Source organism: Artibeus jamaicensis, unplaced genomic scaffold (assembly GCF_021234435.1).
Source record: "Artibeus jamaicensis isolate MK-2021 breed Jamaican fruit bat unplaced genomic scaffold, CSHL_Jam_final contig_388, whole genome shotgun sequence".
NCBI classification, from domain to species: Eukaryota; Metazoa; Chordata; class Mammalia; order Chiroptera; family Phyllostomidae; genus Artibeus; species Artibeus jamaicensis.
Window position 1 is genome coordinate 7,884,588 of NW_026521813.1, and position 20,044 is coordinate 7,904,631.

The following is a 20,044-nucleotide window of genomic DNA, read 5'->3' on the forward strand; positions in this document are numbered from 1 at the left end:
CTATACTATTTTTAACCTACCACTGTCTATTTTATGCCTACCAGTTATGCTTCTTACTTCCTGTACCTTTTTGTACTCATTCTCCCCTTCCCCTTCCCCATTGATAACCCTCTGTGTGATCTTCATTTCTGTGATTCTGTTCCTGTTCTAGGTGTTTGCTTAGTTTTTGTTTTTGTGGTTTTTTTTAGGTTCAGTTGTTGATAGGTATGAGTTTGTTGTCATTTTATTGTTCATAGTTTTTGATCTTTTATTTCTTAGATAAGTCCCTTTAACATTTCATATAATGAGGACTTGGTTATGATGAACTCTTTTTACTTGACCTTATTTGGGAAGCACTTTATCTGCTCTTCCAGTCTAAATGAAAACTTTGCTGGATAAAGTATCTCTGATGGAGGTCCTTGCCTTTCGTGACTTCAAATATTTCTTTCCAGCTCCGTTGTGCCTGCAAGATTTCTTTTTGAGAAATCAGCTGACAGCATTATGGGAACTCCTTTGTAGGTAACTCTCTCCTTTCTTCTTTCTGCTTTTAAGATTCTCTCTTTATCTTTAATCTTGAGTAACTTAATTATGATGTGCTGTGGTATGTTCCCCCTTAGATCCAACTTCTTTGGACTCTCTGGGCTTCCTGAACTTCCTGGAAGTCTATTTCTTTCACTAGATTGGGGAAGTTCTTCTTTGTTATTCATTCAAATAAGTTTTCCATTTCTTGCTTTTCCTCTTCTCCTTCTGGCAACCCTAAGATTCAGATGTGCAAATGTTTAAAGTTATCCTGGAGGTTCCTAAGTATCTCATTATTTTTTCAATTCTTGTTTCCTCATTCTGTTCCAGTTGGATATTTATTTCTTCCTTTCTTCCAAATAGTTGATTTGAGTCCTGGTTTTCTTCCTTTCACTGTTGTTTTCCTGTATATTTTGGTTTATTTCACTTTGTGTAGCCTTCATTTCTTCTTTCACTTTGCAACTGAGGTCAATCAATTCTATGAGCACCCTGATTATCAGTGTTTTCAACTCTGTATCAGATAGGTTGTTTATCTCCTTGTTGCTGAGCTCTTTCTCTGGAGTTTCAATTTGGTCTTTTATCTGGGCCATATTTCTTTGTTTCAGTGCACCTGTTAAGTTGCAAGGGGCAGAGCCCTAGGTATTTGTCAGGGCAGGCCAACCCTCTTGGCTGCACTGTGGCACTGTTTGTGGGGGAGGGGTCAGAGAGGGAACAAGGCTCTAGGCCTACTTTCCAACAAACTCTCCTCTGTGACGGAGTTTCTCCCACCTTTGCAAGCAGCGTTTTACCACTAGAGGTTTCGACTCTTTAGTTTCCCAGTGAGCCAGCCCCTCTTCACCCACAGTCTGCACCTTACCACAGGTCCTCTCGGCTCACTGGGCTGCCCTTCTCCACCCCCTTCTACCTGTCTGGATGAATGTTTCTTTTACTCATTGGTTGTTGGAGTTCCATGCAGTTTGCTATTCTGGCAGTTCTGGTTTATTGTTATTAAGTTGGCTGTTGTCCTTCTTTTGGTTGTGTGAGGAAGCGAAGTGTTTCTACCTATGCCTCCATCTTGACTGGAACTCCTAAGAATGATTTTAAAATGGAGAAAAATAGGGTAAACTGATGAGGTGATGGATAGGTTAATCAGCTTAATTGGGAGAATTATTTCACAATGTATACATATATCAAAACATTACATTACATACCTTAAATAGATACAATAAACATTTGTCAGTTAAATAAAATAACCATGCATTTCACTATGAGAAAGAAAGATGCAGTACAACCAAGTACCAAGTGAAGATCTGAACTCTCAGAGCCCAACTCCCCGACTGGATAAAGCAGCTTCCCCAGTCTCAGGAGGAAGGACATGGTGCCCTGTGATGATTTCAGCACAGAGCAAGGACAGGTCTGTGGTTTAGTGACTCTGACCTTACAGCTCTGTGCTCCTTGCCTCTTTTCTTTTGAAACATGAAAACCTGTTTTGTTCTAAATTTTGCTACAAGCCTCAATAGATCAAAAAGAAATGAATCAGAAACTGTCAGAAATGTACTCCAAAAAGTTTTGTTTGGCTATATCAAAATAGTAAGGGCATTCAAGTTACTAAAGACAAATTTGCCATCTGAAAAAGATTTCCTTTAACAGGTTGATTTTATATGTTTGTAAATATCAATACACAGTAAGATGTAGCACTTTGGATATGAAATCATAGGGGAAGCAACTGGTGAACTGACATGCACACCAAACTGATACTTGAATCATCTGAAAGCAGTACTTTATCCTTTCTTCTATTATTTTTAGGATGCTTTTCTCAATTAATTTATGACCCAAAATTGGTAAAGAGGCATTTATAGCAAAAATTTTTATATAACTTTATGTTTGTTCTTGTTTTATAGCTTCTTGGAAAACTCTAAATGTGTTTGGAATAGCTCTAATAACATAAAAACACTATAGTGTTCTAGAAGTGTTCTGAAAATTACTAGTTCAACTTTCAAGTCATTCATAAACCTTGCCTATAAAATGATTTCTTAAGTATTTGATTGATAGACTACTGTAGGCAACAGAGACATAGTAAGCTCTTTTATATGGTAAAATAAAGGAGCATCTATGACTTTATTTAGAAAATTTCCTATGAGCCACATAGAGCAATGACTCCATGGTACCACAGAATGAATTTCAGCGATGAGTGATATGATACCTGGAGACATGTGGTGATCTCCAGAATAGTGACCACTTAGACCAAGGATGGAGCATTTTGCAGTTTCCAACTAAATATGCTCTCTACTTTAGTTGATATTTTCCTAATAAGAAAAAATTATGACATTTATTATTTGAATAATAAATTCAAATAATTTATAGATTAAAATTTATAGATTGAAAATTTCTAATTATTAGTTCCAAATTTTAAAAAGCTTTTTCTGGCTCAGCATTTTGTTATGGCTGTTTTTAAATGGTGTTGTATATGTTCTAGAAACACGTAATCCTAAATTTGCCTCCCTGAATGCAATTCCAGAAGGATGTTTTCTTCATAGACTCATACCAATGAAATACATTTTAAGCTAGTAAGTCTCCTCTGTCAGTTCTGTGTTCCAGACTCAGGAGAATGCACAGATGTTATTGTATGGCCAAATGTCTTTTGTATAATTGCAGAAAAGCAATTGAGCTTTGAAATGTTCGAATCTTCATTTCGTGAAAGTGATTTATTCTTTAAAAAAAAGAAAAAAGAAATGAGCCCTGGCCAGTATGGCTCAGTTGGTTAGGTATCGTCCACAAGGCCAGAGGTCACTAATTTGGCTCCTGGTCAGGGCACAGGCCTGGGTTGCAGGTTCATTCCCAGGTCAGAGCATATGCGAGAAGCAACCAATCAATGTTTCTTCTTTCACATCTATGTTTATCCCCCTCTCTTGCTCCTTGTTTTCTCCTCTCTCTAAAAATAAATGAATAACATCTTTTTAAAAAAGAAAGAAATGAAATGAGAAAAAAAGGAGCAAAAGGAATACTCCTAACTGCCACATGTGTTTAAAACTGAGTAGAAGAAAGTGAATGTATTGTCTTTCCTTTAAGATTGTGAGAGAGTATGGCTATAAGACAATGAACCAAGAGTTTCTTTATAGTGAATAAAGTCTGCAATAAATTATTTCACTATCTCTAAAATCTTTCCCCTAGGTTTTGGTAAGGAGTTGTTTTCTGTTAATCTCTTTGGGTGCTGTAGTAGTACATGCTACCTTACAAATTAATGTTGGCATAAATCTATTACTAGGAAGAGTATTGTGTACAGTTTTTAATGGTAAATTTAAGCTGAATGGCTGTGTAATGGATTTGTGTATAGTTTTATAAAATTGGAATAAAGGTTAAGAAAGGTTAAGTTTTATTAACCTTTAAATAAAAGTTAAAAACCTTTAAGTAGTTTTTTAACCTTATATATTATTGTTGTTATAGTTATATTAGCATTTTCATTTGTGCCTGTGGGGTAATTTAATTTTTATTATGAATTTCTGGTCCCTATGAGCTAGCCATCAACTGAAAGGTGGTTAGAGGTGAAGGTACAGTTTCTTAAAACGTATCACTGTGACACCTTCTTATCTTCATACTTTCAGTCTTGCCTCCTCTCTGCTGTTCTTGGATGCAAGTTAACAGATTGTGTTATTCATAAAGATTTTTAAATTTCAACACCCAAAACACCCTTTACTATGTTTCTGACTTTATTAACAGTAACTATTTTTGAACTCCAGATGTCTGGTCTGTTTTATATGAATAAACTTATTTAGATAATAGTATAAGAAATAGAGAGCACAAACTTTAATAAACAACTTTAGGTCCTTTCAAAAATATTAATCCAGCAACCTGGTGGAATACCATATATATCATTTGGGCACATGAATGCTTATGGAAGCAAATATCATATCACAGAGTAGTCTGTAATCTAATCACAAAACTGCAGAGAGAGTAGTAACTGTCAGAGGTCATTTAGTCAGTCCAAAGAAAACTGCGTCTAAAAAACTCCTGTCACGTTCTTATATATCCAAAGCATAAGATCTGCATGAAAGGGAGAATCAACAGATTCCCTTGGTAAGCTGTCACAGACCCACACAACACCACCATTGGTGTGTTTCTATTGTGAGAACCTAGGTCCCGGCTACACAAAGTGCGGTCCTTGATCAGCTGTGCGGGCATAACCTGGGGGCTTGTTATGCACGAATGCAGAATCTCAAGCCCACCCCAGTCCTACTGCATCAGGACCCACACTTTAACAAGACCCCCAGGTGGTTTGTGTGCACTATAAAGTTTGAGATGTCCTTGCCTTGTACATCAGGCTAAGAATTTAAATAGAAAATAAGTGTTTACAAGTCATGATCTAGACTTTGTAAGCACTGAATCAAAAGGCGAAACATAACTGAAGTGTTCTCTCAACCACATTAGAGGTTTGGGGAGTAATCAGCATAGCCACAGGATTTGTTGGTGTTTATTCCATATTACCCAAACACAGGCAGTAGGTTCTGACTAAAAATCCCCAAGACCAAGAGACAGGGGTGTCTGTGGAAGATGGGGTTTTGAGAAGGTGTTTCCTGAGTGAGTTTACAAAGGGAGTAGGGAGCAGCTTCTTCACTGTTTGGCCATAAATTAAACAAATGTGGATGTTACAACACATGGAATTATTTACAACAGGTACTCCTTAACAGTATCAAATTTAAGATTTTCTCAGATAATGTGAAATTTCTGTGAACTCAATACCATTTTTTTATCCTTATCCGAGGACATTTTCATTAGCTTTTTTAGAGGGAGAGAGAAACATCCATTTAAGAGAAGCATCAGTTGGTTACCTTCTTACACACCTAGACTGGGGATCCACGCTGGTCCATACATGTCAGGATATGTGCCCACACCCAGACTGGAGATGAACCTGCAGCCCAGGTACATGTCCTAGGAAATCAAACCTGCAACCTTTCAGCTACAGGACAATACTCCAACCACTGAGCAACAGGGCCAGGGCTGAACTCAATACTATTTCCTAAGTTTTTTGAAATCACCTCAAAGATCATTACTCACTTTTTTTTTTTGCTTTTCAATGATCAATGTTTTTCTAATACTATAGCTTTAAATTTCTTTTCCAAAGTATTTTCCTCTCAGTTACTAAAAAATCAATAAACAAGAATATAACCAACAGAAAAAAGCCCATCATTCACAAACAGATCCTCTTAACAACTACTAATACATAAAATGCTTACTATGTACTAAGCACTGTGTAATTAAATAATTTTATTGTAACAACAAATACATGAAGTAAGTGCTTCTACTGCCCCATCGTACACATGAGAAAACTGAGATCCACTTACTATTATTGTTAACTAATTGGTCCAAAGCCACACAACCAGTAAGCAGGAAAGCCAGTTTTGAGCCCATGCTCTTATTCACTATACTTCATGTCAGTATACAAACACAGGCATGCAATAAATGACACATGCTTTGATTTTGTATAGTTCACCTTAATTTCAACTGTAAGCTACCATCCAGCTGGGCTTATTCTCTGCATACTCTCTAACACTGTGCCAGACCTAAAGTCATAGAGGGCACCCTGCAGTGGTGAAGCCTCTTGTCTTTGTCATCCTCCCACAGGGGTCACTTCTAAATTATTCTGCATCAACCCATGTGGTCCTATCAGGCTCCTTGGTCTGCCTCTTCTGTGCCACTCAAGGACATGCGGGACTTAAACAAAGCCTCCTGGGTGCTCTAAGGTGCTGTGTTCTCTGGTACTCCACAGGACATCTTCCCTGATTTCTGTCATAGCTTGGATATAATCGAGGTGCAGACAGTAATCACAAAACCTTCCTCTCTCCAGCAATCCCAGTGTAGTCAATAGCTTACGCTTTTGAAAAACACAGCAGGAATCCCCTAAAACAAAGTTTCTCTGAGGCCAGGAAAAACAAGGGGTACTGTCTGCTTGAAAATATAATGAAATATTTCAGAATTCTTTCACACATAAATCCATATTATTCACCAGGTGAATAATAATTGAAGGCAACAGGTGGGGAGAAAATTGGTTCTATTCGAGTTAAAAAGAAAACAAACAGTAGATCACCTAGATTAGCCCTGGGTGTGAAGATGCTAAGGTAAGTATAGCCTCTGCAGCTGGCTTAAACCTGGTGTGGACCAGCAGTGGCTGAGCAAGAGGAAGTGGTGGCTCTCTTTTAATGACTTTTTGCTCAAAGTCATCAATATAGAACCAGGAACTAAAACTGAAGGACAGAAAACTACATTGCCTGTGTGCCGATGAGCTTTCTGGGACCGATGGCCTGACACCTTGGGTATAAGCACGTGGCTTCTCCATCCCTATCCTCCAGAATTGGCTGGTCTACATTCTGACAAGGATAAAGGAAGAAAGCCTGTCCAGATGAAATGATGAAAGGATCTATGACCTATGACCTATGGTTCCTTTCAACCTACAATGGCCAAATTTCTGATCACAAAAGGTCATAAAGAGCCATTTTTCATTTGTCTTCACAAACAGTGGAAGCTAAAGAAAATCCCTACATTAACTGTATGTGTCCCCATCAAATATAAAATTCCATCTAAAACCAAAAATATATTGCATAACACCTAGAAACACAATTGTCTTTCCTGCAGGGAGCAAGGAGGTCCTCAGAAAAAAGGAAAATCTATTTATTCAAATACACCTCAGTTCAGCTGCTTAGTTTGTTGATGTACCCCAAGAACCTAGAATGGTGCCTGCATCCTGGTGAATAATGGGCAAATATTTGGTATCTGAATAAATGACTAGACAATCTAAATAAAGTACTGGGGCTCTGATTTAAGCCTGGATATGGATGAGTACAGAAAACATTTTCTGGTCTCTTTAGAACTGAAGACAGATCACCACATTGTGCTTATGAGTCTCAGAGGAAAACGACACGGGAATCACCACCTCATAGGACTTGGGAAGAAGGCAGGAAAACTCTTGGCCCTCTCATGTCTTACAAACCGCAGAGCTATATTTGCTAGGATTTAGTGTGGGCTGCAGTGAAACTTCTTATAACAGTGACCTGAACAAGTCAGAAGTTTGTTTTTCTCTGATGTTAAAGTTAGGAGAGAGACAGTCCAGAGTTGTGTGTGGCCTCTAAGCCACCACAGAACAGGTTTTTAACCTAAGGAGGCCTTGGGAATCTAGGCTCTACCTACCTTGTGGCTCTGACTTGGGCAGCCTCCACTCCCACGGTCTCCTTATAGTTCAAGATGGCAGCTCTAGCTGCGGCCTTCATCCCAGAATTCCAATAAAAATGTAGGGGGAAAGGAAAGTAATTAAAAGGGATGGGCATGTCCACCAGCTGTCTCTGGGAGACTGTTCCAAGGACTGCACAAACACCATCTCATTGGTGACAACTTAGTCAAACAAACACACCCAAGGGCAGGGAAGGCTGGTAAACGTGGACTATCTTCTGGGCAGTGCCTGCCCTTAAAACTTTCATTATTATAACAGTAGGAGAAAATAGATGCTAGGTGACAACAGCAGTCTCTTCTCCAACAGCTAATCCTCCTCAGTTAGGATCCAAAATACCTAGAGGAATGACACTTGGGATTCCTGAAGTCCTTCTTCCGAAGGGACACTTTGCTCACATATTACTAACTGACAGCTGGAAAGACCAAGCACTGTTACTTTATGAGCGCAGACAGAGACCATGTTAAGCAATAATGATTTATTGTTATTTTTTTACTATCACATATCAAGCGCTTACTGAGTGCCAGTCACAATGCTAAGTGCTTTTTGTCATTGTTCCATTTAATTCTTACAACAGCCTTTGATATTGGTGTCAAAACTCAGGCCCTTAGTGGGTGAATAACTTGTTAATAATTGGAGAAGAGGGAATTGCCTTTTAGGTGTGTTCATTGCAAGAACCTATGCTCTCAAATACCATCAGTATATGTGGCCAACTCAAGACTGGATTAGCAAGTGAAGGCCAGCTCTCTAAAAGTCCATCCGTTCAAACGATAATTTATTTAGGAAATATCATTCTGTGTACTTATTACCCGTGATGTATGCTGGCCTCTTAGGCTACAGTGAGCAAAAAACTCATGCTGTTTAAACACTTGTGGGGATTAAGTCATTAATCCAGTAATCCCAAGAATAACTGTGATGACAGCCACGAAAGAAACTTTCATAGAATTTGAAGATATGGCCTAGTCTGGTGGATCTGAGAAGGCTTCCCCGAGTAAGAGACATCAGAACTGAGATCTGAGAGCTGAGGATCGGTGATGGAGGCTGCAAGTATTCTGGCAAAAAGCGCAGCATGTGCGAAGGCCCTGAAGCAGGAGAGCAGATAGCATAATTAAGGAATAGAGACAAGGCCAGGTGGTTAGAGTGAAGTAAATGTTGACAAAAGGTGAAACTAGAGGGATGGCGACCTGATTATGAAATCCTTTAGATTTTGGGTTTTAATCTAATAACAACTAGAAATCTACCAAATTGCTTTAATATGAAGTTGGGAGTAGGGGGAATGGGCAGAGAAGCTTGATACAATTTATTTTGCATTTTCACGATGGAAGAAGTTTATCTATCTTGTTCCCCACTACATCTTATACATACAGTGGTCACTAAAACCAGATCTGTGGGATGAATTAACAAATTAATAGATACTTTTTGAGAGTACCATTCCGGCTACAATGTGGAGAATACTGATTGGAGAGGGGAGCAAGATGTCCAAGGGAGACACTTAAGGGGATATTCCAGAACTAAAGAGAAAGACTTTGTGATGGACTGAATATAGCCAGGAAGGAGTGGAAGGTATCAGGATAACTCCTAAGGTTCTGGCATGCGCCACTAGGCAGATGACAGGTGTATTCACTGAGACTGGGACAAGGGCCAGTTTTGAAGAGGAAGGTCACATCATGTCACCAGAAGTACTTTCCATTTATATAACTGCAAGCTGTGAATTCTGTCTACAAAGGTAGCAGGAAATAATAAAAATACATCCCAATAAGCCCAAACTGCATCTGGAATGAGAAGTAACCCTAGGTTTCTTGACCCTATGAGGTTCCTCTAAGAACCATCACTAGGAGTTAAAATAAAATCTCCCTATGGACACTTACCTTTAACATTTGTGATATAGGGCCCAAGCCAATCAGAGAAGTCAGTGTGTATTGATTGGCTGTATATGGGAGATAGAGTTGTTCAAAGTGCACTGGCTTGGTGACTGTGGAGGTCGTGTGGGGATGGTGCATGTAATAGCTTCATACCTTTTTAAAAGATAAAATAAATCATCAACTAGAAGACTTATCACTGCACTGCACTGGGGGCCAATTACCAGCAGGGTTATGGCTCATTATGCTCCTTTTCACCAGCCGCCATTCTCTCCCACAATTACAACTACCAAAAACAGGTTTTATTTGGTCTGGGAACTTTGACTGTCAGACTTGATAATACCGTGTGTCCTAGAAAGGAAAACGTATGACCTAGCGATCCAGTAGGCATGAAACAAACTGCTTTCATAGGCTAGAGAATTATTCATGTACTTTAAAAATCCTAATTTTACAATCCATATATCCAGGCATTCATCTAAAAGGTAAGACATGTTCAAATATCTCTACCACTGGCATCCTGCTTTACCTTACAATAGGGCAGTAATTTTTCAAAACTAAATTTGCATGGATTCCCTGAGGTAAGAATGATTGACAACATTTTACACCACAGATGGCTAAGCAGATGTGTGCATAGGTAGGGTACCTCACTGCAAACAAGCTGGCCAATCAGAGAGGAGCTGAGAATTGCACTCTGAAGCAATTATAAATTCTATCCAGGGAGATCAGAGATCCAACTTGTACAGAATGGTCCCATTTTTAACCACATTGGAATATACAATTAGGTAATACTTGAGCCTGATCAAGTATTCCCCACATCTACAACTAATATTCCCACCCTACGAGTTACACAAGGAACTCCAATTCAAAAATCCTTCACTCTAATAGTATTAGGGGTTAAGAGCACAGTCCTTGGAGACAAACAGACCTGACATTGGATTCCTGCTCTGTCTAGGAAAACATAGGCAAATTGCCTCTCTAAGGAGCAAATGTTTCACCTAAAATATGATATAGTATTGCCTACCTTGCAGAAATGTTGCAAGTATAAATGAAAAACAGTGATAAGTGCAGTGTTTGGCACACACCAACAAACAAAAGGGACTTAGTAATTTTTAGAATTGCATAATCAGTGCCCTGCAAATCATGGTGCAAAAACACTTCATTGTTCTCCTGGATCAAAACTAATAAGGCACAGCATAATGAATCTTGAAAATTCCTACCAAAAGAGAGTATAAATATAAATTGATGATTTTGGAGTGATATTCTAAAATAATCATTTATAAAAATAATATTTCTTTGAATTATTTTATCTTTTAAAAGATGCCAAATTATTTGTTTTACTCTATAATATATCGTGTATATTTTGAAATTTAAATTAATTACCCCTGAATAACATGTTCTCCAGGAAAATATGACATATTAATGTTATACTCCTTGGTGAAGTCTTCTGCCTGCCTCAATAAGCACAGTGAGGAAAGAACAAGAGCACTGAGCCAGATACAGTTTTCAGGCTTGAATTTTGGCCCTCCCTCTACATGGGCAGGTGACTTATCTCTCTAGGTCTTCATTTTCCATATGTAGAATTATAATAAAAATAAATATGCTCCATGAGGTTTGCTTCCACTCCCATTTTCTCACCCACTCCTATCCTTATACATAGGGGTATAGCAAGACACTATTTGAAATTATTTTAAACATATTTATAGAGTCTAGTGCCAGGCACCATGGGAAAGGCTGAATTACTAATCAAAGTTTAATGTCAAATTTTAAAAGAGAATGTCCATGATGAGACCTGGCCTTTTCTGACTTAGCCTGAACAGTTACACAGCATCACTTCTGCTGCATTCCATTGGTTACAATCACGTCACTAAGTCCAGCCCAGATTCAAGAGAAGGGAGCATATGTCCCACCATTTGATGGAAGGAGTGACAAAAATATATGGATGTATTTTAAAACAAGTACATAGACAACCTACTCTTAAAGAGATCAAAAGGAAGGAAAAGGAAGGAAGGAGATGGAATAGAAGCAAAAAATAGAAGAGGAAGGGAAAGAAAAATGTCTGAGACCCCTACACAGAAAACTACAAAACATTATCAGGATTTATAAATTGGAGAACTCATTATTGTAAAGATATTAATCCTCCTTATGTTTTTAAGAATTAATAAAATCCCAATCAAAATCCCAGCAGGCAAAAATCAATCCATGTAACTGACCATATTGACAGGCTGAAAAAGAAAAACCATGTGTTAATCTCAATAGATACAGCAAAAGCATTTGAGAAAATTCAGCATTCATTTCTCATTTAAAACAAAAAAACTCTCAGAAAAATTAGGAATAGAAAAGAATATGCTTGACCTGATAAGAGGCATCTATCGAATACAAAATACAGAAAAGAGCATACTTAATGGTAAAGGGCTAAATGTTTTTCTTTCAACACTATGAACAAATAAAGGATCTTTGTTTTTACCACTTATATTCAAAACTGTAGTGAAGAATCTAGCCAGTGCAATAGGCAACAAAAAGAAATATAAGGCATCCAGATTGTGAAGGAAGAAGTTAAACTCTGTGAATTCTCAGATTACATGATTACCTATGTGGGAAAATGGTCTCAAAGGATAAAAGAAAAGCTAATAAAGGTTTAGCAATGTTATAGGAAAAAAGAACAAGAACAAAGATCAATTGCACTTCTAATACTAATAATAAACATGTAGAGATTATAATTAATAAAAATGTAATAATTACAATAACATCAAAAAATAGAATGATTAGGGATAAATCTGTCAAAAGGTATCTAAGGCTTGTATGCTGAAAATGACAAAATGTTACATTTTGTACATTATAGAATATATAAACAAATGCAGCAATATACCATGTTTATGAATTGGAAGACTCAATTTTGCTCAGATGTCAGTTCTCCTTAAATTGATCTGTGGATTCAATGTAATCATAATAAAAATTTCAGCAAGCTTTTTTGGCTATAAACTGACAAGCTTATTCTAAAATCCATGTGGAAATGCAAAGAGCCTAGAATAGCCAAAATAACTTTGAGAAAGAACAAGGTTGGAGAACTAATATTATGTGACTTTAGGACTTATTGAAAAGCTACAGTAATTAAGAAAGTCAAGTATTGGTGTAAAGAAAGACAAATTGAATATACATTTGTGTAAAAAATCAGGTTTGATCCATATCCCACATCATATAAAACTATTATCTCAAATGGATAATAAACCTAAATATAAAACTGAAAACTGTAAAACTTATAGAAGAAAATATAGAAGAAAATCTTTGTGACACTGGATTTGGCAAAGATTTATTATATACAACACCAAAGGAAGGATCGATCATAGAAAACAATAATAAATTGGACTTCACCAAAATTAAGAAGTTCTGCTATTCCAAATACATTCTTAAGACAATAAACAAGCCACAAATAGAGAGAAAATAATTGTAAAGCACATATCTGATAAGGTTTTGCACCCACAATATATAAATCGTTCTTAAAATTCAATAATAAGAAAATAAGCCAGTAAAAGCTAGATTAAATATCTGAATAGACACTTTAGCAAATAAGATATAAAGATGACAGGTAAGCACATAAAAACATGCTCAATATCATTAGTCATTAGGAAAATACAAATTAAAATCACTTCACTTTTATTAGGGTGCCTAAAATAAAAAATACTGATCATAGCAAGTTCTGGTTGAGGATATTGAGCAGCTAGAGTTCTCTCGCACTACTACTGGTGGAGATGTAACATAGTTAACCAAGTTGAAAACCAGTTTGGCAGTTTCCTACAAAGTTCGACATACAACTTTGACCTAACCATTGGTTAGGAATGACCAAACCATTCCACTCCTAGGTAATTTACTCAAAAGAAATAAAAGTACATGTTTATACAAAGGCTTGGGCATGAATGTTCTTTGTAAGCTTTATTTATAATGTAAAAAAAAAAAACCTGGAAACAACCCAAATGTCAACTAACAGATGCATAGATAAATAAATCCATACAATGGAATGCTATTCAGCAATAAAATGACATGAAATATTGATCAACAACAGAATGAATGACTCTCAAAATAAGTATGCTGAGTGAAAGAAGTTTGACCCCCAAAAAGCATATGCTCTACATTCTATTTATAAAATATTCTCAAAAATGAAAACACCTACTATATAATCTATACTCTTAGTGGTTATCTACAGATGGAGGTCTAAGAGGAATGGGATTGAGTACAAACAGACACAAGAAAAGTTGTGAGTGTAATGAATATGTTCATTGTTTTGATTGTGGTAATGACATGATAGGCATTTTCATATGTCAGAACTTATAAAATTACACTTTAAAAGTGCAGTTTATTATATGCTGATTATACTTCAATAAAGTTGTTTCAAAATTCCAAAAGTATTTTTGTGGAAAATTAAAGACTGTTTCCAAAATTTATATGAAAAATGCAAAGTGCCAAGTATAGATCAGACAACTTTAAAGAACAAAATTAGAAGACATACATTGCCAGAAATCAAGATTTATTATATAGCTTCTTCATTAAGTAATTGTGATAATGTCACTAGGATGGAAAAATAGACCAGTGGAATTAATTAGGAAGTTGACCTATAGTCACTTGATTTATGGCAAAAGTGACATGATAGAACAGGGGATTAAAAATGAACTTTTCAGTAAGAGGTACTGAATAAATTGGACATTCATAGAGAATTTTTTTAAATCTTGACTTCTAACTTATATCATGCACTAAAATCAACTTCAGGTGGATTATAGGTCTCAGTGTGAAAGGTAAGACAATAAAGCACCTAGGTGATAACATAGAAGGCATTTTCTTCCCCTAGAGAGTAGGCAGAGGTTTCTGAAATGGGACACAAAGAGCAGTAACAATAAAAGAAGAGACAGATAAATTGGACTACACTAAAATTTAAAACTTCTGTTCATTAACAATCACCATTAAAACAATGAAAAGCAGCCAAAAGAGTAGAGGATCAATACAATACTTGTATGACCCTAAAAAGATCTGTATTCTACGAATAGATAAGAATGAGATAGTTCACTTAATTGGTTTTAAAACTGGGCAAAAAAGTTAAACAGAAAGTTCACAGTAAAGGGTGTCCCACTGACCCATAAATATCTGGAGAAGTGGTTGACTGCTTTAGTCGACCAGATAATAAGGAACAAAATAAGACCGAGATACCACAATATATCCAACATATGACAAAAATCCTGGTATGCAACAAGACAGGACATTGGGAAGGCTGGAGAGCAACTGAACTTTCACTGTTGTTGGTGGGGATGTAAACTGGTGTAACAACTTTAGAATACCATTTGGCATTATCTAAATTCAAACATATATATTCATTACCTAGGGCCCCACAGTTCTATTCCTCATGGTAAATTCAATAGAAATGTGTTATTAGTGGTAATATAATTGGTACAGACTGTAAGCATATAATTTGGCCATATCAAGTAAAATCCAGCAATCCTACTCTTAAGAATCTATCTCATGAAAATATTTATACAAATGCCACAACAAACCTATGTATATAGATGTTTGTCACAATGATATTTGTACTGGTAAAAATAAGAAATAACTTGAATATTATCAACTGGTGAATGGTGAATTGAAAGATCCATGAAAATTACTTGAGAATTAAAAAGAATGAGTTAGATCTATATGTACTCATTAAAAAGATACCCTAGATACAGTGTTAAATAAAAAATTTTGCAGAGCAATATATATAATACGATTTTTTATTAACAGAATATATAAATTTAGTTTAAAATGGTTTAAATTTACATGTAAGCAAATATAGATAAATATCTGGAAAGACAGAAACACATGGTTAATAGTATTTCTTTCAGGAAAATACAATCGAATGAGGGGAAGTCCTGAAAAGTGATCTTTAGGTTTTTCATTATACATTTTAAACAACAAAAAACATTTTGAAAAATTACTTGCATCGTTTTTTTTAAGACTAGTTTTTGTCATCACAGGGAGATCCTCAGACAAAGAGACAGTGAGGTATAAGCATCATTCGAGTGAAAATGAACCCCGCCCCACTGCTTGAGGAGGAACAGGACAAAGGTGTTGACAGGAGCCACTCGTTTCACTTCAGGGAAAATCTGGTCAGAACAGTGGCTCCACCTCCCTCCAGTGCAAGTACGGAGTCCTAGGGCTGAACTTTCATTAGCTTCCTTATTAAATATCATAAGAGATCTTGAGTGTAGTAATGCAACAATTTCCAATCAGAGATGACAGAGTAGTATAACTAATGTATCTTCCATCAGAGAACTATATGCTGCCAGTGGTTTTATTTCAAGGTACAGCCTAAGAAATGTATACATATTCAAACTGTAAACAGTTCCCAGCTCACATCCATGTTCTATGGTGATGTCAAGAACAACAAAAAAAACCCACAGCTAATATTTTTCTGACCGATTGAATATGTCTTCTTGCTTTAATAAAATACCTTACAATAGATTTATTTTTATTTAAGCCTTTAAAAATTACTTGTCATTCTTTGGAAACTTTATTTAAAAAATACAAGAATGCACTTATTCAGAAATGATTGCATTGGAGCCTAGCTAGTAGACACATGGGACCCGAGAGTTGGAGCTGATGTGAAAGTGAAAGGCGTTATGAAAGTTTCATGAGATCAGGAATCTTGACTTGTTTGTTGCTGAGTCCCCAGTGTCTACTGCCTGTCAGAGGACACGGCAAACTATGATGATGATTCCCACATATTAAGCCAGATTTTGTGATACACGCTTCTCTCAACAGTCCTCTTGGGACTGTCATTACTTCCTTTATTAATGAGCACAATGAGGCTTAGCTTCATTACGTGGCTTACCCAAAGTCACCCAATTATTACGTGGTAGAGCTTGACGGTCCCCATGCCCCAGTCAGACCTCAGAAAATATGGGCTGTGGACATGCTTCATTAGATGGAAGGAAGAGAGGAAGGGAAGGGAAGAAGGTGGGAGGAAGAGAAGACAGGAGAAGAGGAGACCCCATAGCCTTCACTTTCAGGAGGAGAACCATTTCCCTCAGTGTTGGAGGCAGAGCGGGGTGACTGGTGAAACTATCCCAGCATTCTTGTTTCAAGAGGCCTCTGCGGAGCAGATGACAAGGACAGGCCTATTGATTCTCTGCCCACTTTATTTTGCACCACTCACCACCTTGCATTCTTCTCCAGCTTTTCTCCAAATCTGTGTCAAATAGTCCTCCTCCTGGTTCAATGGTGGTTTGTCCACACTGGTTACCACTGAGTTGTCCACTGTTCTGGTCTCCTTCACCCCTTTGGATCTTACAATATTACTATTTCCTGGTCACAGGAACCTTTGATGGGGCTGGATCCAGCCTCCCTCGGGATATACAGTCATTGTCCTGAAGGCCACACCCAGGGCCCCTGCAGAGATCCTCACAGACTCCTCTCCTCCCTTCCTAGATGGGTCCTCAAAAGTCTTTCCCTTCACAACTCCTCTGTGAAACTGGGTCATGCCATTTCCAAACACCAGCCATGGACCCCAGGCCACTTACTTCACACACAGCCAAGATCCCCCAGGCTTGGAGTCACACTGAGAGACTCACTGTGTGAGGAAGTCACACCATTTTTAAGTGGATCGGAAAGGGAAAACATGAGGAGAAAAAGCACAATGCAACATTTCAATACATTAGTTCTGCCACATTTCACTGGTTGAAGGGTACTACCTGTCACTTGTGACGAAGTATAATATGATGACTAAGTTTGAGGCAGGAGACTATCAGTCTGGTTTCTGGTGCAATAAACCAAGTTGCCTTTGAGATATGCAAGGGGAGACATGACAAGGCAATTGGATATCCAAGTCTGGAGCTCTCTGGCTAAATTTTTGTAGCACCCCGTGCAAAAGTCCATTATTTTTCAACTTAGCCATTTCCGATATTGGACAAATAATGTTTTTTTACCGTGCAATAGTTTATAGGACCAAGCTTATTTATTTCTAGCACACTATTTGGTTCCCTAGTTTCACCAATATTCTGAAAACCACTTACAATTTCATGCTGGAAGAAAAGAACAAGAACAGAAATTCAACAAAATAGTTTTTCTCTAGGAGTAGTTAAGGCCCATGAACTTCTTTAAAAGCTCTTTTACTTGAAAATAAATTATTACAAGTGAAGAAAATTATGTCCTTGGAGATCAATGTCTCACTTTCAACTCACCTCCATCTCCTTTCTGTTTCAACTGATTTATACAATATATTGTTGGACCAACCGAAAGAAAGTGACATGAAATATTTAAGATATTATAAGAAACCTACACTCAAAATTCTAACTGCTGAATTAAACTGTAGATATTGCCAGCCAGTCAACCTAGTCCCCAACTTCCATGACTACTACCTACTGCTGAAGCGACCATGTTCCAAAGAGGAGAGAAACACAAAATATGGCTTGTTGTATAATAAATTTTAAGTTCTAAACATTTGGAATATTATAAAATCATGCCGTGCCCTGTACTTGCATTTTTCTGTGATTGATGGATTATCATCCATATTATTTATATGGGAGTTAGGTAGTAAAGTAGTAAAACCAGGTCACAGCTTCAGCCACAGAAAATGTAAACTGAGAAGTGACATGGAGTTCGTTGCATATAAGTGAGGTGTACACTAAGAGCAGAGGAACCTGGAAATGCCACAAGGAGGCCATGGCTCCAGCTGCAGAGCCGACACAGAACTTCATCACATTCAGAGTAGAACGCACTCACCCCGCTGAGCCCATGCCACTTCCCTTCATTACTAAACACAGGACAGAAATGCTGCCATTAAAACTTTGTCATTTGAATCTCCTTTCACTGCACAAATCTCAAGATCTGGTCCAAACCTACCATGAGGGTCTGCAGCCAGCGAACAGTACTCTGGACCACCAATATTATGAAATTGGACCATTTTTCTTGATGTTCTAAAATCTGAAATAAATCAGAAAACACAGCGGCCTATATAATAAACAGAATAAGGTCAATTTCCCATTGGAGTTATCCTCTGTGATGTTTAAACTCGGGGTGAGATTTGGGGCAAATTTTGATGACATTATGGACAGAGACTTAGACATAACCAGTTCCTGCCATGTTCACCCATGTTCCCTGAGGAAATCTGGACCTAGTTATGTGCAAAATATAACAGAAGACTGGGAATCCAAGTAAAACTTAAATAATAGCTGGGAAGACACCCAAACCGCTCAGTAAAATGACCTTCGTAAAGGTTGGGTTGTAAAACACAGCTTAGGCTCCTACTCTCTCCCCTTACCCTGCATGTATCCCCACTGCAAACTAAGATGGTTGGAGTCCCCAGAGTAGGGATGGAGTATAGCCTACTTGTGGGCAGGAAGAAAATGTCTTTCTTCCTAATATGTAACTCAGTGAATGGCCCCATCAATTGGATTAACAAAAAATCCTTCCAGAACTCTGGGCTGAGGCCGGTCTGATGTACAAGAACAGGTAGAAATGCCCCTACTCCTAATAAATAGCTATTATGGTAAATAGTGGATTTTATCAAGCCAAATTTATATCACTTCAGCCAAAGTGTTATTGATCATCACTTATGTTCAAAATGTTACCATAAGTGTTTTTTTCTTAAATGCTTATCATGTAGCATATTAAATAATCATTTAATTAGAATATGATAAAATAGGATATTATGCGCAAGATACTGGAGACTGCTGGGGAGAATATGGCAATAAATAAATACACAAGCATTCTCTTCAAAGGACTTAACAATCTTGCAAAAAATACAAGATAATCAACTTATTTAATAAGTGTATCTACACCAATGCTAGACAAAATGCGATAAGGACAGAGAAGGCCACAAGAATTCAGGGCAGGAGTCCCTTTTGGATTGTCAATATTAGGGGAGGCATTAAGGAGGTGGTTGGATTTGCAAAAATAAATATTATATACTTTTTCCATGATAAGATTAGTGCATACTCAGAACATAAACAGTAGCTGTTCTGAGGGTGAGGGGCACTAGTGAAAGAAAAGAAATAAAACAAATCACTCATAATTCCACCAATTCCAGAGGAGGTTCACTTCAGGAGAAGAGACAGCACACGCCAAGGCACAGGGAAGGGAGGACACGAGGAGAGACCCAGTTTCACTGGGATGTAGGAGTTATGCAAGGAAGAATGGAACAGTCCCACAGAGCTCAATTAAGCACCAAAAGGCCTGAAAATCCTTACAGGGAACCCAAGTGGGTCAAGAAGCTGTCAGAGAGAAAAGTGGAAGATGACCCTCCTCCCCACTGTTCCAGGCGCCATTTGTCCTTGAGGGCTGGATCCTTCTCAGCACTGTAGTCAAGCAGCAGCCTCTTTCTATGTACTTATTAATGTCTTCCACTCCCCTATGGGGCTAGAAACCCTATTCGAGTCAGGCCAGAAACTCTAAATCCCTTCAAGAACAAAAGATATCGGCATGTCAAATGGACGGCAGCAACCCCAACCAAGACCCAGTTACGGAAAGGACCCAC

General features: G+C 37.6%; 1 pseudogene; it reads left to right on the forward strand.

Annotated features, from left to right (window-relative positions):
* LOC119044102 (coxsackievirus and adenovirus receptor homolog) overlaps window positions 1–20,044 on the forward strand; it is an 82,954-nt pseudogene that overhangs the window by 3,710 nt on the left and 59,200 nt on the right.